Below are 15,860 nucleotides of genomic sequence, written 5' to 3' on the forward strand. Positions count from 1 at the left end.
TACCTTTATTTCGCTTCACTTTTGGAATTTTGACGAAGGATAGATGTTTCTCAAGGTTACCCCGACTTCCACAATTATTTACAGCGCAGAAATTCGACATTTTGGCGGGTTTTAACAGGTAGGAAAGTACACGTTTCATGTATTAACAACATATACTGGAAGCTGCGATGTCCTCCAGATGGATTGAGCGGCTTCATGCATCATGCACTTTGACCCGGTGACCTTGCATGCAACCCCCCTATACACACGCACACTCTCAGCCACACACACACACACACACACACACACACACACACACACACACACACACACACACACACACACACACACACACACACACACACACACACACACACACACACACACACACACACACACACACACACACACACACACACACACACACAGACACACACAATTACACTCACGCACGCACTCTCACTCACGCACACACTCTCAGACACGCACGCACTCTCAGACACGCACGCATTCTCAGACACGCACGCACTCTCACGCACGCACACACAGACTCACTCAAACACACAGACTTACACACACAGACTCACACACACACACTCACATACACACACACACACTCACACACACAGACACACACACACACACTCACACAGACACACTCACACAGACTCACACACACACACACACACACACTCACACACACACACACTCACACACACACACACTCACACACTCACACACTCACACACACACACACAAACTCACACACACACACACACACACACACACACACACACACACACACACACACACACACACACACACACACACACACACACACACACACACACACACACACACACACACACACACACACACAGTCAAACATACACACAGTCACTCACACACACACAGTCACTCACACACTAACACACACAATCCAATACTAAAATGCCAAGTAACCTCAGAACGTGGTAAACATAGTATGTAAACCGAATGATTCAAACGTTTAAATCTCCAAATTTGCAAACACTTTACAACCAATACATTTTCTGCAAACACAAACACTCACAACCAATACTAAAACATTAACAACTCTGATTTTTCATCGATGGGAAAAAGCCTCCGGTCCAGCTCAGCGGAGGGGGACCCTGAGCGAGGTGACCAAAAATTACGGCTGTAAGTGGCGGCGTTCTTTCAGAAATCACGATACAGAAAGTCAGAATGTGGTCAAGATCTTCGTTTTAATAATATGGATGAAATAAAAAAGTAAATTCCAAAACTTGAACCGTTGCACTTATCAAAGTCCAAGCCTTTACTTTCCACCATGTTTATGTTTTTGCTGTTTCAGCATAGATGACAGACTCATCTTCCTTTGAAGAAACAAGGTTCTGGAAGAGAAAGGTATACCAATTGTATTTATGTTTGGTGTTGTCGCTGTTTAGATCAGTAAACAGATTACAGCTTTAATTCATACTTGTACGATCTGGGATTTCATCAACAAGAATCAATATACATACAGTGCCTGATGCTTGATTGGAGGACATTGTATTATCGCTGCTGCCTGAAATAAATGCAAACATCACAATTAAAAATGTCATTGGTGGATGGTGTTGACAAAGGAAACGACAAATGGAATATAAAAGTCTAACGCTTACAACATTTTGCTCTTCCTGACAGTGGATCAACAAGACATTGAATTCCAGAAAACCCATCTGTCATACTTCTGCATTTACAGTGAGCTGCAGGAATGGTCACCATGAACAAGACACCCTTATATTGCTACGGAAGGAATCGACTATGAATAAGATAACTAACACAGCAATTAACAGAGCAGCAGCCCTGGCAGGACATAAGCTACGTAGCTGCATCTGTCGCTGGGAAAAGATAACATCAGAGAAGGGTCTCAAGATCCACCAGGGCAGTGAACAGTGCCTGGGAGAGCTTGGCGTGGGGCCTCGCATTGGCCATGACCTTCTAAGAGGAAGGGCAAACCAGTCGAGTGAAGCCCAGTGGCAGGTTGACCACCACAGTCCACAGGGTATCAGTACCCCAGGTGAAGTTCAACCAAGTACTGTCTCACCGACGGACACGAGTCCAGAGCCCACCCAGCCACAGTCAGCGGTAGAGAGGAAAATGGGAGGATAAAAGCAGAATGGAGCAGTTACTGGCTGTGGCTGAAGAGAAAAGATGCTGTCTGGGCTGACACGTGACCATCTAGAGGCTAACAATAAGACACACACCCAGGGCTGATCACCCTACGGTGAGCCTGCCTCGACTGAGGGTGGTTGTCTTGTGATAAAAGGCCGAAACACCCAGTGATGTTGAGGTACACAACTGAAGATGTGTCTGGTTGGTAGCAAAATCACCTAGTGGTCAACCCCAGGAATATCGGGTGTCAGTTATGGTGAAGAACCTTAGGGATTGTAACATCCAGTACTACTAATCAATATACAAAAAAATGTAATTCGAGGAAGATTGTGCTGATCACTTCTAGCTCAGTCAGGAGTTGTGAAGAAGAATGTTCTTCAGATGGACATAAATGTTGGCTTGGTTTCACTTCCCATCACCAACGCCAATGCACAACAGTGTTGCAACAGCAGCCTGGATGTCACTGGTTGTATCTCTGGAGTGGCTATTGTACTCATTCAGAGTAGGCTAGGGGACCAGACCCCACTTAGAGAGTAGGTTAGGGGACCAGAACACACTCCCTGTAGTTTAGGGGACCAGAACCCACTTAGAGTAGGTTAGGGGCCCAGAACCCACAGAGTAGGTTAGGGGACCAGAACACACTCCCTGTAGTTTAGGGGACCAGGACACACTCACTGTAGTTTAGGAGAGCAGAACACACTGGGAGAAGGCTGGGGACCAGAACCCACTTAGAGTAGTTTAGGGGACCAGAACACACTTATGGTAGGTTAGGGGACCATAAAACACTCCCTGCAGTTTAGGGGACCAGAACACACTCCCTTCAGTTTAGGGGACCAGAACACATTCCCTGCAGTTTAGGGGACCAGAACACATTCCCTGTAGTTTAGGGGATCAGAACACATTCAGAGAAGGTTGGGCTTCTAACTGAGCCTCAGCTGACTGTCCCACTCCTTGTCAATGGGCAGGGTGAGGGACTTTATCCCAGGAATGCCTGATGCTGTTGTAAGGTGGGCAAAGACAGCAGGGTTTCAGACTACTCAGCGCCAATAATCTTCACTGTGATAAAATATGAAAACATATTTAAATAAAGTCAGTTTACCACCAGTTGCTTTAGGCTATAAGGAGATGGATCCATAGTGAATACCTTCCTCTTTATCTGTGGAAATAAGTTGGAAACAAAGAATTTATTTGTATTTGAAAAATGATGATTTAAGTCAATGCAGGGTCACGATACCAAACGCTGATCATCGCCTTTCCTCCATAGATGCTGATCGACCCACAGAGTACCTCCAGCAGTTTGAAAAAAAAACCCTCCATGAAAAGTCACATCGCCTAACCTCCTTGTTCTGACTTCTTCCTGGGATGGTGAAAATTACAAAGAGAATTTGAGTTAATTTGGCTCGTGGAGTTTAGAAGAACGACAATGGTTCACATGGAAACATAGACAATTCTAACAAGTAGACCAGTCTGGGTGGAGGAAGATGTTCCCTGTTGGGGAAGACCATGACCAGGGGTAAAGGTTTAAGACAAAAGACAATAAGGAATAAGATGAGGAGAAAAAGCGACAGACGTTTAGGGGTAATATGAGGGGGAACTTCTTTACTCAGAGAGTGGTAGCGGTGTGGAATGAGCTTCCAGTGGAAGTGGTGTCGGCAGATTCATTGGTATCATTTAAAAATAAATTGGATAGGCATATGGATGAGAAAGAAATGGAGTGTTATGGTATGAGTGCAGGCAGGTGGGACTGAGGGAAAAAGTTGTTCGTCACGGACTTGTAGGGCCGAGATGGCCTGTTTCCGTGCTGTAATTGTTATATGGTTATATGGTTATATGGTTATGGTACTTCTGCAGGCCAGGCAGCATCTCTGGAGGACATGTATAGGTGATGTTTCAGGTCATGACAGACTTCTTCAGACTCAAAAGAAGGGTCTCGATCCGAAACATCACCTATCCACCATCTATTAATGATGCTCAATCCATTCTGAAATGTTGTTATTTTCACTTTAGAATAATACCTGAACTAGTGGCAAAGTGAATTGGACGCATTTAGAAACATAGAAACATAGAAATTAGGTGCAGGAGTAGGCCATTCGGCCCATCGAGCCTGCACCGCCATTCAATGTGATCATGGCTAACCATCAAACTCAGTATCCCGTACCTGCCTTCTCTCCATACCCTCTGATCCCCTTAGCCACAAAGGCCACATCTAACTCCCTCTAAAATATAGCCAATGAACTGGCCTCGACTACCCTCTGTGGCAGAGAGTTCCAGAGATTAACCACTCTCTGTGTGAAAAAAGTTCTTCTCATCTCGGTTTTAATGGATTTCCCCCCTATCCTTAAGTTGTGACCACTTGTCCTGGACTTCCCCAACATCGGGAGCAATCTTCTTGCATCTAGCCTGTCCAACCCCTTAAGAATTTTGTCAGTTTCTATAAGATTCCCTCTCAATCTCCTAAATGCTAGACAGTATAAACCAAGTCTATCCAGTCTTTGTTCATAAGACAGTCCTGACATCCCAGGAATCAGTCTGGTGATCCTTCTCTGCACTCCCTCTATGGCAATAATGTTCTTCCTCAGATTTGGAGACCAAAACTGTACGCAATACGACAGGTGTGGTCTCACCAAGACCCTGTACAACTGCAGTAGAAAGCTAACATACCATTCGCTTTCTTCACTGCCTGCTGCACCTGCATGCCTACTTTCAATGACTTTTGAACCAAGACACCCAGGTCTCGCTGCATCTCCCCTTTTCCTAGTCGGCCACCATTTAGTCTGCTTTCCTATGTTTGCCACCAAAGTGGATAACCTCACATGTATCCACATTATACTGCATCTGACAAACATTTTCCCACTCACCCAGCCTATCCACGTCACCTTGCAGTCTCCTATTATCCTCCTCACAGCTAACACTGCCCCCCAGCTTAGTGTCATTCGCAAACTTGGAGATATTGCCTTCAATTCCCTCATCCATATCAATAATATATATTGTAAATAGCTGGGGTCCCAGCACTGAGCCTTGCGGTACCCCACTAGTCACTGCCTGCTATTGTGAAAAGGATCCGTTTACTCCTACTCTTTGCTTCCTGTTTGCCAGGCAGTTCTCTATCCACATCAATACTGAACCCCCAGTGCCGTGTGCTTTAAGTGTGTATACTAATCTCTTATGTGGGACCTTGTCGAAAGCCTTCTGGAAGTCCAGATACACCACATCCACTGGTTCCCCCCTATCCACGCTACTAGTTACATCCTCAAAAAAATCTATAAGATTCGTCAGACATGATTTACCTTTCGTAAATCCATGCTGACTATGTCCAATGATTTCACCACTTTCCAAATATGCTGCTATCCCATCTTTAATAACTGACTCTAGCAGTTTCCCCACTACCGATGTTAGGCTAACTGGTCTGTAATTCCCCGTTTTCTCTCTCCCTCCCTTCTTAAAAAGTGGGGTTACGTTTGCTACCCGCCAATCCTCAGGAACTACTCCAGAATCTAAAGAGATTTGAAAGATTATTACTAGTGCATCCACTATTTCTGGAGCTACTTCCTTGAGTACTCTGGGATGCAGCCTATCTGGCCCTGGGGATTTATCGGCCTTTAATCCATTCAATTTGCCCAACACCACTTCCCGGCTAACCTGGATTTCACTCAATTCCTCCAACTCCTTTGACCCGCGGTCCCCTGCTATTTCCGGCAAATTATTTATGTCTTCCTTAGTGAAGACGGAACCAAAGTAGTTATTCAATTGGTCCGCCATATCCTTGTTCCCCATGATCAACTCACCTGCTCTGACTGCAAGGAACCAACATGTGTTTTAACTAATCTCTTTCTTTTCACATATCTATAAAAACTTTTGCAGTAAGTTTTTATGTTCCCTGCCAGTTTTCTTTCATAATCTATTTTTCCTTTCCTAATTAAGCACTTTGTCCTCTTCTGCTGGTCTCTGAATTTCTCCCAGTCCTCCGGTATGCTGCTTTTTCTGGCTAATTTGTACGCATCATCCTTCGCTTTGATACTATCCCTGATTTCCCTTGTTATCCACAGATGCACTACCTCTCCTGATTTATTTTTTTTGCCAAACTGGCATGAACAGATTTTGTACTTCATCCATGTAGTTTAAATGTCTTCCATTGCATATCCACCGTCAACATTTTTAGAATTATTTTCACGTCAATCTTGGCCAATTCACGTCTCATACCCTCAAAGTTACCTTTCTTTACGTTCAGAACCATTGTTTCTGAATTAACAATGTCACTCTCCATCCTAATGAAGAACTCAACCACATTGTGGTCACTCTTGCCCATGGGGGCACGTACAACAAGACTGATAACTAACCCTTCCGCATTACTCAATACCCAATCTAAAATAGCCTGCTCTCTCGTTGGTTCCTCTACATGTTGATTTAGATAACTATCCCGCATACATTCCAATAAATCCTCTTCCTCAGCACCCCTGCCAATTTGATTCACACAATCTATATGTAGATTGAACTCACCCATTATAAATGTTTTGCCTTTTGTCTCACGCATTTCTAATTCCCTGATTGATACCATCTCCAACTTCACTACTACTGTTTTAATTTAATGCTAGATGATATTTTGTGAAAGGGATGGTGATTTTTGAAAGGGCAAGTGTTGTCCATTCTTTAGAGAGCCACTAACCAAGCTGTTAATCAGGATCAACAATAGATTAGGAGTGTGAATATGTTGTTCATGGTGATGTCTCGACATTCATGGTTTGACCATGATAGTCCAGTGGAAGTTAGTCAATTGACCAATGCAGAGTACTGCCTGCAGTTGGATGAGGAAGATTGGGGCTGAGGGGTAAATTGACACGTTGAATTGGTAAATTAGTTTGTGTGTTTGAGGTTCCCTTCCTCACATTCTTGTTACAAAACTGTGAAATGTGAAATAGGTTGCTTCATCAAATACAACACCTGTACAACTAGAGATTCAATGACGGAGTCATCTATTTACCTTCTTGCTTTGCCTTCCTACTCAGACATATATTCAGTAACACGGCTCATCTCAGGTACTGGGGTCACATTGGTTTCTGGAAAATAAGTATTATTATCTGATTAAGACTTTAATTTGGTTTGATTTTAAAGAAGCAACAATCCAGTGTTTAAACTGTGCCCGATTAATAATGAGATCCACCAGAAGGACCAGGAACATGACTTCAAATTTATGTCCGGTACATTTAATTGTGGGATAAGACCGTGTGTATAAAATCAGAGTCCATGGAAAAACAGTGTTCCCAAAATTATGACCATGTTAGGATGGTACACAAGGCAAAGTTTTCACTTGAAGTTTGAACCACCAAAGTGCAGTGGAGATACATACATTGGCCTCCTGGTTTCCTGGCCCATATTTATCCCTCAGTAAATAGGAACATATTGAGGGCAAATTGGAGACCATATTTTCTACATGACTACACTAGCTATACTTCAACTTCTGGCATGTTTATTTGATAATGGTTTACACAGGGGATGGTGACACAATCACCACACGGTCAGATCATTGCAGATCACCACCCGAACAGCATCATACAGCAAACTCCTCATGGCAACGCAGGTAGACAGGACAATGCACATTGCATAAATAATGCTTCAATTGACAACAACACGTCTGAAATCAATTTCTCAACAACATAAGCACAAACAGATACTTTTCTTATCCAAAATATATTGTTCTTTTCTCCTTGTAACAAAGATAACATTGTCATTGATAATTTGGGGGAATCTGTGCTGCATTAAGGATGTCTTCATGTACTTTACCTGGAGACTTGCGCCTTCTTTGACACCACACCACTGCCAGTATAATGGCGAGGAGAAGAGCCAGACTCCCGATAATTCCACCAATATACCAGGTCAATATAGAATGTTCAATCTCTATCAAAGTGATAAACACAGCGTTCACATTTGTAGAATAAATGCGCATCATTCAAAAGCTTCCCCAAATACCAGGCATTAACCACACTGACTAATTTAGATCAGGGGTCTTGAGTTTAACTTGTGATCCAGATTAACCGAGACGCAAGGTACTGCAGATGATAGTTCACCACAAGGTGTTGGAGAAACTCGGCAGGTTAGGCAGGTGGCATTTCGGGTCACAGCCCTTTAGTCTGAGTAGGGTCCCAACCAAAACCTCACCTATCCATGTTCTCCAGCGAATGCGCCTGACCCATTGAGTTACTCCAGCATATTGTGTCTCTTTTTCCCAGATTAATTGACCTCACTGAAAAACATAGATACATAGAAAATAGGTGCAGGAGTAGAAGCCATTTGGCCCTTCGAGCCTGCACCATTCGCCATTCAATGTGATCATGGCTGATCATCTAACTCAGTATCCTGTACCTGCCTTCTCTCCATACCCCCTGATCCCTATAGCCACAAGGGCCACATCTAACTCCCTCTTGAATATAGCCAATGAACTGTGGCCACAACTACCTTCTGTGGCAGAAGATTCCAGAGATTCACCACTCTCTGTGTGAAAAATGTTTTCCTCATCTCGGTCCTAAAAGATTTCCCCCTTATCCTTAAACTGTGACCCCTTGTTCTGTGCTTCCCCAACATCGGGAACAATCTTCCTGCATCTAGTCTGTCCAACCTCTTAAGAATTTTGTAAGTTTCTATAATATCCCCCCTCAACCTTCTAAATTCTAGCGAGTACAAACCGAGTACAAAGATCAGAGAGCCACAACTTGCCTCAGTAGCCATCAGTTAGAGATGTAAACATTCACACACGTTTCTATTTCTTGGTTACGATCAGATGACATTTCGCAGGCAGGAGATGGGAGCTGATGGTTGGCTGATAAAGTAGCTGATTCAGCTGTGATACTTCCCATTGTACAATGGACAAATGTCTATCATAGTCTAAGCCTGGAACAATGGTTGAATGAGCACTGCTGGCAACAGAGTGGATATTGCCCTCCAGTTTCAATCCTCAATAACCAGGAGCACAAGAAATGTAAATGTTAGAAATACTAAGCCCTTTGAGCAGGATCTGTGGAATGGGAAAGAAGTGAGTTCATGTTTTATGTTGTCAGATTCAAAGAAAGGATCTTTGACAAAAGCCAATAGACATAGGTGCAGGAGTTGGCCATTCAGCCCCTCGAGCCAACACTCAACATGTACTAACAAGACAAAGTCCACATACAAACAAGATATACAAATCACACAGCAGCAGTCAGCATCACATCAGATCATCCTAGAGTTCTCAAGAGAGTCAAGGGTCAAGAGTCAAGAGTCAATTTAATTGTCATTTGGACCCCTGGAGGTCCAATCGAAATGCCGTTTCTGCAGCCATACATTACACACAAATAGACCCCAGACACAACATAATTACATTTAACATAAACATCCATCACATAGCTGTGATGGAAGGCCAAATAAACTTATCTCTCCACTGCACTCCCCCCCCCCCCCCCCCCCCCGATGTCAGAGTCGGAGTCAAAGCCCCCGGCTGGCGATGGCGATTGTCCCGCGGCCATTAAAGCCACGCCGGGTGGTGCGAGGTCACACACCGGGTCTTGGTGTTAGAGCCCCCGGCGTGCGCTCGCAGAGTCCCGCGGCCAATCCAGCCGCGCGGGGCAGTGATGTAGGCCCCGCTCCAGGAGCTCTTCAACCCCGCAACTCGGGCGGGAGAAGTCGCCGTTGCAGGAGCCCTGAAAAGCGGTCTCCCTCCAGGGAGCCGCGGGCTCCCGGTGCCGTCGTCCGCAGACCCGCAGCAGCAGCGCTCCTCCACCGCTCCAACCGCTCCGGACTCGGCCAGCCCCGCGACGGCGACGGCGAGTAGCACCAGAGTCCCCGGCTTCTTCCTGTTGGAGGCCGCTCCTCGTTGCGGCCTCAACGACACCTGGGACCCGACGAGAAAAGGTCGGGTCTCCAGTGCAGGGTGTCACAGAAGCATCACATTCACAGGCACCCACGCAAGCTCATCATATTTAATCCTACTTAATATATAATAGTAAGATTAAACGAGAACTTACCAGTTTGAAGTTTGATCTTTATTTTATGAGGAGGAACGTTGAGGGAATACGTGAAGAACCCCGCTTACGACGCATGCGTGTCATCCTTCAAAGCAGCGGTGTGAGGTCACAGATACACTATAATGACCTAAGATAGTAAGATTATTAAAGATATACCAGTTTAAGATATGACCATACGAGGGTGGGAGCGGAAGGCACGTATTCCCTCAACGTTCCTCCTCATAAAATAAAGATCAAACTTCAAACTGGTAAGTTCTCGTTTAATCTTACTATTTTACTTCGGAGTCACGTGAGTGACTACGTGAAGATTTCAAAGCTCTGTGACCTCATGCTGTGGAACGAGTCCATGCTTCACAACTGCATTGGTAGTTTGGGAGAAATTGTTAATGATATTCAAAACATTCATACCAATTATTTAACGTAAATGATAAATAATACCTTATTAATTCAAATCATAACCCTTGTATTCTTCAGGGATAAATTATCATACAGAACTTAAAAAAATTCCCGAAAAGTTCCTATACTCCTAACTGGTTTGTTACAAAATTTCTGAAACGTTTTCTCCGACGACCATCCTGCAATCCTGAGGATTTGGTCCATGGATACATCAAGGCGTTTTGCTGCAGATGTAGCTGCATCCCTCGTGCAGTGAGATTTAAATATGTTAGTGTCCACTCCCGCCTTTCTTAACCCATATTTTAGCCACCGCGAAATGGTCTGAGTCGACACTCTACGGTACGTTTTCTTATGGCTGATTAAAAGAGCTGTTTCCTTGCCTCTGATAGCTTTGTCCTTCCAATGTATAACAAAGCGTGCTTCACTATACAGAGGCGTTCGTCCTCCGGGTAGGCCACACATTCTATGACCTGCCCCACTGATCCTGGTTCAGTGGGGCAGCGACACAGCATTACCCGTTTCCTAGTAGTTTGCCCAGAGTTAATGCTGTAGCCGGCGACCAATTCCATAGCATGGTCAGGACCACACTTACATCCCAGATTTGGTTGTATCTTGTTTTGCGTGACTTGGTGTTAAAGATGCCTCTTAAAAGTTTATCTACCAGAGGGTGTGATCCCACAAACTGCCTTTCTGTTCCTTGCCACAAATAACTTGATAATGCACGTCTGGTACTATTCACAGTGCTGTAACTAAGTCCTTCATAGTGCAGGCTGGTGAGAAACTCTAGCACCGCCGGAACATCCTTATTTCTGTGGTCCAGATGGTTATTATGGCAGTAAATAGTCCATATTCTAATATGACCTAAATACTGTTTTTGTGTAGACCTTCTTTGTGCTGCTGTGATCATGTCCACAGTTCTTTTTGATAGCCCCATGTCCCGTAGCGGGTCTTTTAGAGTCTACAACCCAATAAATCAATATTTTATATGGCATGGGTGGCGATCCTGAGTTACTGGATGCACCAGCAACTTAGGACTATGTCTTAAAGTTATACATGGTTCCAGCACCATGTCCTGTATCACCGAGAACCATGGTTGGGTAAGCCAATCAGGTACTATGAGAATCTCAGATGCCGAATCCTGTTGAATTTCCCTTAGTACCCGATTGATTAGGCAGAAAAGGAGGAAATGCATAAATGAACCATTTCCCCCAGTGCAGTGAGAATACATCTGTAGCTTCTGCCCCAGGATCTGGTTCCCATGATACATATCTCGGTAACTGGTGATTTAACCTGGATGCAAAAATTAATATCCGGCCTTCCATACTTACTGTGATTTCAGCAAATACCGTTCTATCCAACATCCATTCAGTATTTTCAATACATTTTCGTGACCTGGTGTCTGCCACTGAATTAGTATCCCTGGTAGATACGTAGCCGATAACCAAATATTCCTTTGGACACACCATTGCCAAATTGAGTTTGCCAATTCATCACAAGATGTTGATGTATTTCCACCCATATGATTTATATATGCCACCACCGAGGTATTATCTATCTGCAATCTAACATGCTGCGGTTTCATTCCTGAGCAATAAGATTTTAGCCCATAAAACGCACTTAACATTTCTAAGTAATTGATACACTTAGTGTTAAGTAGGTTAGCTTCTTGTATATTCCATCTCCCCCACAGCTCGAAAATGGTATCAGTTGCACCACAACCAATTGCACTGGCATCTGTTTGTAATACCACAGGTCTCCCCCAAATAACAGGGTTTGGGGTCTTATAGCCCTTTGCATACACAGTATAGCGAACTTAGGATCTAGAGCTGGCTGAATGGCCCCCTTTCTAATATTATTCAGTTCAAACTGCACGTTGCAGAATAGTGCTAAGGCATCCTTGTGGTCACTAGTCACGTCCACCTTTTCTAACGTGCGGCCCAAGGCTGTTATGCCCGCCGTGAGACATTTCAGGGCATTTTGGATTTAATACCCTGACTCCTAATGGCTTGCCCAACATGTCCCCAAATGCACCGGTTGACTGGCTACATTAAGAGCACCACAATTGCCCGGAGGTAAATGCCTTGCCAACACTTCAGCAAAAGTATTGGCTTGAAGTTGATGGGTGTACATATATTCAATACTGGCAGCCATCCTGGCCTCGAGATCCTTCCCAGTTTGTTCCTGCTGGAAGTACTGGCCCACCATGTCCAGCAGGTTGTTTTTCTCCCCTTCAATAGGGGAAGGTGGCTCCATCACCTGCTCAGATTCTGACCCAGTCAAACCTTCAAACCCTCCTCAGAGGAGTATGATATTTCATGCAGCCCTTTATGGGAATCTGCTGTGTGGGACATATTTTTCCCACTGTGGCTATCCTCCATATCCCGGGGCCTGCCACTCTGGAGAATTTCCTCCAGCAACCGCTCCAGCCGACTTTCATGCTCTCGGGCACTAGTCGATCGCGGGTGCTTTAAATTATATGACCGCTCCTGCCGACCTTGGTGCACTCGGGCACTTGTCGCACGCGTTTTCTCCTGCAGCCGGTCCCGATGCCTACAGGCACTGATCGCTCTTGGCCGCCCGATATAATCATGCCGCTCCTCACGGTCCCGGTGCTCACGTGCACCTCTACCCGTTTGGGGTGAAGTTTGGCACATGCTCCCTTATAGGAGATGCTGGTGCCGACATTCGTTGCTGCCTGCTGCTGTTCAGTAAACGGCAGCGACATCTATAGCTCTGTGCCAACGTCCGTTGCTGCCTGCCTGCTGCTGTTCACTAAACGGAAGCTATGTCTGAAGCTCTGTGCTGACGTCCGTTGCTGGCTGCCTGCTGCTGTTTAGTAAACGGCAGCGACGTATGTGGCTCTGTGCTGACGTCCGTTGGTGGCTGCCTGCTGCTGTTCAGAAACGGCAGCGACGTCTATAAAGAAAAGGTAAGGAAAAATTATCTCATCTGTGCTGGTTCTCAGCCTGCCGTTTGGGAGGAACGTCCTTCCTCCCGCAGCCCCACGGATCCCGTAGTGTAGGTCCTTGGGCTGTTGTCCGAGATGTCGGGTTGACAGCTGCGGGGTACTCTTGTCGGCGTCCCCCCCCCCCCCAGCTGAAGTTGCACCAACTCCCGCCAAGGGACTATCATGCCAGTGGCCGTTTGCTGGCTACCTGCTGCTTGCAGATTCCTCCCTTGCCAGCTTTAAACAGCCTTCCTGTAGGAAAAGGTAAAGAAATAAACGACGTTCCCTTACCTTTCTATTGCAGGTTCGAAAACCCTGCCGTTTGGGAGGAACGTCCTTCCTCCCAACAATGACGAGTTGCAATGCGTGTAGCGATATGACACGCATGCGTCGTAAGCGGGGTTCTTCACGTAGTCACTCACGTGACTCCGAAGTAAAATCACCCGTTATGTTAAACCAGACACTTGTATGCCACTAGAATAACTTATTTTGTCATTGATGGCCACTGTGTATGCACTTATACACAGTCACATACATGTATGTACATATGGTTCCAAATACACGAATGCAATTCCAATCGAACTCCTCCCCTCCACTGGGCTATGGAGAAATTGTGTCCTTAATCAGTCTTGGCAGTTGTAGTAATACGAGTCGGTGTCCACATAATGTTGAAAGCACCCGTCCTTAACTGGAGTTTAGCTGTTATACTTTCCATCATATATACACTTTTCAATCTTTCCTTTCACTATTGGACATTTGGTGGCTTTACATTTCTCCATGACTCTGTAATCATCTTCTTTGCAATTAACAGCAACACCCCATGTCTGACACGCTAGAATTTAGAAGATTGAAGGGGGATCTTATAGAAGCGTACACATTCTTAAGGGGTTGAACAGGCTGGATGCAGGAAGTTTATTCCCGATCTTGGGGAAGTCCAGAACTAGGGGGTCACAGTTGAAGGATAAGGGGGAAATCTTTTAGGACCGAGATGAGAAAATCATGTTTTCACACACAGAGAGTGGTGAATCTGTGGAATTCTCAGCCACAGAAGGTAGTTGAGGTCACAGTGCATTGGCTATAATTAAAAGGGAGTTAGATTTGGCCCTTGTGGCTAAAGGGATCAGGGGGTATGGAGATAAGGCAGGTACAGGGTACTGAGTTGGATGATCAGCCATGATCATATTGAATGGCGGTGCAGACTCGAAGGGCCGAATGGCCTCTACTCCTGCACATATTGTCTTCGGCATTCCCCAAGGAGAAGGATATTGAATTATGTGAGGTAAGGGAAACAAGTAGAGTAGATTCAAAGAAGCGGACGTACTGACACATTTGAGAAATATAAAAGTGGATAAGTCTCCAGGTCCGGACAGGATATTCCTTAGGACATTGAGGGAAGTTGGTGTAGAAATAGCAGGGGTTATGGCAGAAATATTTCAAATGTCATTAGAAACGGGAATAGTGCCGGAGGATTGGCGTATTGCGCATGTTGTTCCATTGTTTAAACAGGGGTCCACGAGTAAACCTAGCAATTATAGACCTGTTAGTTTGACGTCAGTGGTGGGCAAATTAATGGAAAGGATACTTACAGGTAATATATATAAGCATCTGGATAAACAGGGTCTGATTAGGAACAGTCAACGTGGATTTGTGCCTGGAAGGTCATGTTTGACTAATCCTGAAGAGGTTACTCGGAAAATTGATGAGGGTAAAGCAGTGGATGTTGTACATATGGACTTCAGTAAGGCCTTTGACAAGGTTCCTCATGGAAGGTTGGTTAAGAAGGTTCAATGGTTGGGTATTAATGGTGTAGTAGCAAGATGGTTTCAACGGTGGCTGAATGGGAGATGCCAGAGAGTAATGGTGGATGGTTGTTTGTCAGGTTGGAGGCCCGTGACTTATGGGGTGCCACAGGGATCTGTGTTGGGTCCACTGTTGTTTGTCATGTACATCAATGATCTGGATGATGGTGTGGTAAATTGGATTAGTAAGTATGCAGATGATGCTAAGATAGGAGGGGTTGTGGATAATGAAGTAGATTTTCAAAGTACACAGAGAGATGTATGCCAGTTGGAAGAGTGGGATGAAAGATGGCAGATGGAGTTTAATGCTGATAAGTGTGAGGTGCTGCATCTTGGCAGGACAAATCAAAATAGGACGTACATGGTAACTGGTAGGGAATTGAAGAATGCAGGTGAACAGAGGGTTCTGGGAATAACTGTGCACAGTTCCCTGAAAGTGGAATCTCATGTAGATAGGGTGGTAAAGCAAGCTTTTGGTGTGCTGGCCTTTATAAATCAGAGCATTGTATAGAAGTTGGGATGTAATGTTAAAATTGTACAAGGCATTGGTGAGGCCAATTCTGGAGTATGGGGTACAATTTTGGTCGCCTAATTATA

The 15,860-nt window shown here is 44.9% G+C and overlaps 1 long non-coding RNA gene across 1 annotated transcript; it reads right to left on the minus strand.

Annotated features, from left to right (window-relative positions):
- Window positions 1-664: 664 nt before the first annotated feature.
- LOC129694430 (uncharacterized) lies at window positions 665-9,568 on the minus strand. The gene is made up of 5 exons (XR_008723001.1): window positions 7,909-9,568; window positions 7,109-7,184; window positions 3,230-3,286; window positions 1,500-1,543; window positions 665-1,370 (listed from the first exon to the last, which is right to left on the minus strand). It is a non-coding gene; the product is annotated as an uncharacterized LOC129694430 (long non-coding RNA).
- Between the last annotated feature and the right edge of the window lie 6,292 nt (window positions 9,569-15,860).

This window comes from Leucoraja erinacea, unplaced genomic scaffold (genome assembly GCF_028641065.1).
Source record: "Leucoraja erinacea ecotype New England unplaced genomic scaffold, Leri_hhj_1 Leri_661S, whole genome shotgun sequence".
Taxonomy (NCBI): Eukaryota; Metazoa; Chordata; class Chondrichthyes; order Rajiformes; family Rajidae; genus Leucoraja; species Leucoraja erinaceus.